This window comes from Daphnia magna, unplaced genomic scaffold, assembly GCF_020631705.1.
Source record: "Daphnia magna isolate NIES unplaced genomic scaffold, ASM2063170v1.1 Dm_contigs259, whole genome shotgun sequence".
Classification (NCBI taxonomy): domain Eukaryota; kingdom Metazoa; phylum Arthropoda; class Branchiopoda; order Diplostraca; family Daphniidae; genus Daphnia; species Daphnia magna.
The window spans coordinates 56892-61390 of NW_025533208.1; the positions used below are offsets into that span (position 1 = coordinate 56892).

Genomic DNA, 4499 nt, shown 5'->3' on the forward strand with positions numbered 1-4499 from the left:
GAAGAGTAGAAAGCACAATAAACAGATTGAGAAAAAATCCAGGAGACTTGGTGAATTATCACCAAGAGATCCAAAAACTGATCGATAGCAAATTCGTTGAAGAAGCAAATATGGACTACGACCAGCCCCATACTTACCTTCCACATCATCCGGTCTTCAGAGTCGACAAAACAACAACGAAAATAAGACCCGTTTTCGATGGAGCGGCAAAGATGAAATTTGGTCCTAGTCTAAACGACGTGCTGGAGACCGGACCGAACCTTAATCCCGATCTCCTATCGGTATTAATGCGATTTCGAAAGTGTAAGATCGCCTGGATTGCGGACATTGAAAAAGCCTTTCTCAACATCGCCCTACAGCCTGAAGACGCGGAGGCAATCAGGTTTTTATGGCCCAAGGATCCAGCAGTAGCTGGATCCCCGCTCAAAGCTTACAAGTGGAAAAGGGTGCCCTTCGGCCTTAGTCCTAGCCCCTTCCTGCTACGTGTAACCATAAACAAACATCTTAAATCACTAAAATCTCGTTTTCCAGAAACAATAGAGCAGCTGGAAAAGAATCTATACGTAGACGACTACCTTGGCGGAGCGAACGACGTGACAATCGCCAAACAAAGAGTCGATGAAACCGACGAGATTTTCAGCGACGCCCAACTCAACATGAGAAGCTGGGCAACGAACAGTGACGAGCTAAGACAACACTTGAAGGAGAAAGGGCTGTCGAACCAAGTCGTCGGCCTACTCTCCCCAGCGTTGGACGGACAACAAAAGGTGCTAGGAATCCGGTGGGACACCGGATCCGACTCCTTTCAATTCGACCCAACAGCTATAATTCAAGCAGTAGAGGAAGTAGGAACCGAGATCACAAAAAGGAAAATTCTTAGCATCTCGGCAAGGATTTTCGATCCAATCGGATTTTTAGCACCTACTGTCCTTCTATTAAAAATTATTTACCAGAAACTTTGGGAAAAGGAGATAGGTTGGGACCAAACTGCTCCAGCCGAAATCCAGAAATCATGGAAGCTGGTGATGACGAGCCTAATCGATTTCACCCAATTGAAAATTCCACGCTGGATCGGATTGTCAGAAATGATCATCTCCCATGAACTCCACGTTTTCGGAGACGCATCAGAAGCAGCGTACGGAGCCGTAGCATACGCACGACTTCAAAGGAGACACGAAGAACCGTACGTCATCCTACTAACGAGCAAGACCAGAGTTGCACCACTACCCAAGAAAAAAGTAACTTTACCTCGGTTAGAATTAATAAGCTCGCTTTTAGCCGTACGCCTAGGTGAAGTCGTCAAAACAGCAATGCAAATCCAGCATTGGAGGACAATTTACTGGTCGGACTCTTTAGTCTCACTAGGATGGATCAGAGGCGAACCAAACAAATGGAAGCCATTCGTTCGAAACCAAGTAGAAACGATAAGAAAGTTCTCTCAGCCCGAGTGGTGGAGACACTGTCCAGGTCTCCAAAATCCGGCCGATCTTGCCTTGCGGGGAGCGCCAGCGCCAACGCTGGTAACTTCAACTCTATGGTGGAACGGCCCGATCTGGCTCAAAGAAGATGAATCGGAATGGCCAGATTCCCCCAACACCCAAATTCCACAAACAATTCAATTTGAAATTGAATCAGAAGCAAGGAGTACGACGGTCAGCACGACAGCAGCCATCACAGCTCCAACAACCACCATTGAATGGAATTTGGACAGAATATCTACTTGGAATCGACTAGTAAGAAGAACGGCATGGATCGCACGATTCCTAAGAAGGAGTCAAGGGATATTAAGACCCCCTGGACAAGAATTTATGGAGTCAATAAAGGTATTCGAAAAGGTGATCCAAATTAACCGACTATCTAGAGAAGAATTGGATGAAGCGGAGCTGACTATTTATCGGCAGCTCCAACGGGAGCGATACCCCAAGGCATTTGAATCTCTGCAGCAGGACAACACAATCCAACCCAAGGAGAAAATCGCATCTCTTCTCCCAATCTGGGACCAAAGAGACAGACTCATCCGTGTACAAGGAAGAGTGTCACTTGCTTTAAGGGATCGAAATATCGAACCCCCAATTCTGCTTCATGCAAAACATTTAGTAATCTCCTTTCTAATTACAGACAAACACGAGTCTTTACTACATGCAGGAGTAAAAGGAACACTATCGGAACTAAAGGAGAAGTTCTGGATAGTGAAGGGACGGCAGCAAGTTAAAACCGCTTGGTTCGCTTGTGTTGAATGCCAAAAACTAACGTCACCACCGTTCCAAGAACTAGCAGCCCCACTTCCGTTAAATCGACTCCGCCAGGCGCAAGCATTCCATATTACAGGAGTGGATTTCGCTGGACATTTGTTTTACAAACCAGCCCCATCCAGAAGGAAAGCGAAAGCCCTGACATCAGTCCAGGATCCGACTTCAACAGACGATCCAAATAAAGAGCCAGCTGAGGATCTTCTCGCAGAAGAAGACGCTCCAAATGAAGCTCCGCTCGCAGGCGAAGAAACGCCAACAGAAGAGGATATCGAAATCCAAGATATTCCACCGACAACGACTAAAGCTAAGAAGATTAATCAGCTCAAAAGTTATGCTTGTCTTTTCACATGTGCTGTCACTCGTGCGATTCATCTGGAACTGATGCCGGACATGACCGCACGCTCCTTTCTATTTGCCCTCCGCAAATTTTCAGCTAGACGAGGACCCATATCGGTGATGTATTCCGACAACGCACAAACTTTCCGATGTGTCGACCGACATTTAAAACTACTCAACTCCGATCCGACTGTCCAGGATTATCTTGCCGCCAGGAAGACTCTCTGGATATATTCCGCCAGCCTAGCCCCCTGGTGGGGCGGGTTCTGGGAACGAATGGTGAGGAGCGTCAAGGATCTGCTTCGACGCTCCAACGGTCGAGCTTGTCTGGACTACATGGAATTGGAAGCAAGCTTAATTGAGATAGAAAGCGTGATTAACGCACGCCCGCTCAGCTATATCGGAGAAGGAGCCGATGATCCGCTTCCAATCACTCCTAACCAATTCCTCAACAATCGACGTTCTACTCGCGCGGACCCGGAGCCAGCTACTAATTTAATAGCTCCTACCTCAACTAGCACCAAGTTGTTAGAAATGGATAAGCTCAGAAGAAATTACGTGGCCGATATCTGCTCCAGATTTGTGGACGACTATTTACGTCAACTGGACAACTTTCACTCCAAGGGGAAGTCCGGAAGAAAAATCCGCCTAGGAGAAATCGTCGTAATCCACGACGAAAACTCCAAACGTTTAATGTGGCCGATAGGAGTAGTTAAGGAATTAATACCTAGCCGTGACGGACTTATTCGTTCCGTGATGCTTAAAATTCCCAACGGGAACATCATTAATCGAGCAATTCAGTCCCTTCACCCCACAGAACTAAGAGAAGATCGAGATGAGGACATCGAGATTGAAAATCCGGAGCCGACCCAGGAGCCGGATGAGGATCCAGCTCCACTCGTCCTAACACCGGAAATTGAGCCAGCGGTCAGAAATGTGGTACCGGCCGCCGGAGAGACGGACAACGTCGTCGGAGAAGTCGAGCCAGATGGTACGGGCTCTAGTGGGGAGTATGTTGGGAATGTAATCGCCCAACAGACGACGACAACCCGATCCGGCCGCCGGACGACTGCCTCCGCGCATTTGCGCGACTATTGTCTCAGGGGCCCCCGATAGGTGGCCCCAAACCCCCATTGTTTCCCCTCCTTTAATTGTTACACCCCCACTAAGTGACTGTAAATCTATCAGTGTAAATCGAATAGACGGTTGGACCAGACACAGTTCTTAGTGTCAATTTAATTCTCAACTTAAACTGTAAGTACGGTACGACACACCGCAAAAAGTATTTACAAAGTTTACAATAACAGTGTATTCACATTGAATACAAGTATATTTGATGCTGTTTACATATAGAAGTAAAAACTCATGGTATAACAGTGTATTCACATTGAATACAAGTATATTCCATGCAGTTTACATATAGAAGTAAAAACTCATGGTATGACAGTGTATTCACATTAAATACAAGTATATTCTATGCAGTTTACATATAGAAGTAAAAACTCATGGTATAACAGTGTATTTACATTGAATACAAGTATATTTCATGCAGTTTACATATAGAAGTAAAAACTCATGGTATAACAGTGTATTCACATTGAATACAACTTTATTTGATGCTGTTTACATATAGAAGTAAAAACTCATGGTATAACTGTGTATTCACATTGAATACAAGTATATTTGATGCTGTTTACATATAGAAGTAAAAACTCATGGTATAACAGTGTATTCACATTGCATACAAGTATATTCCATGCAGTTTACATATAGAAGTAAAAACTCATTTATAACAGTGTATTCACATTGATTACAAGTATATTTGATGCTGTTTACATATAGAAGTATAAACTCATGGTATAACAGTGTATTCACATTGAATACAAGAATATTCCATGCAGTTTACATCTA

The 4499-nt window shown here is 44.7% G+C and overlaps 1 pseudogene; it reads left to right on the plus strand.

The window, feature by feature from the left end:
• Window positions 1–2708: 2708 nt before the first annotated feature.
• Window positions 2709–3704, plus strand: LOC123468002 (annotated as a pseudogene).
• The last annotated feature ends 795 nt before the right edge of the window (window positions 3705–4499 follow it).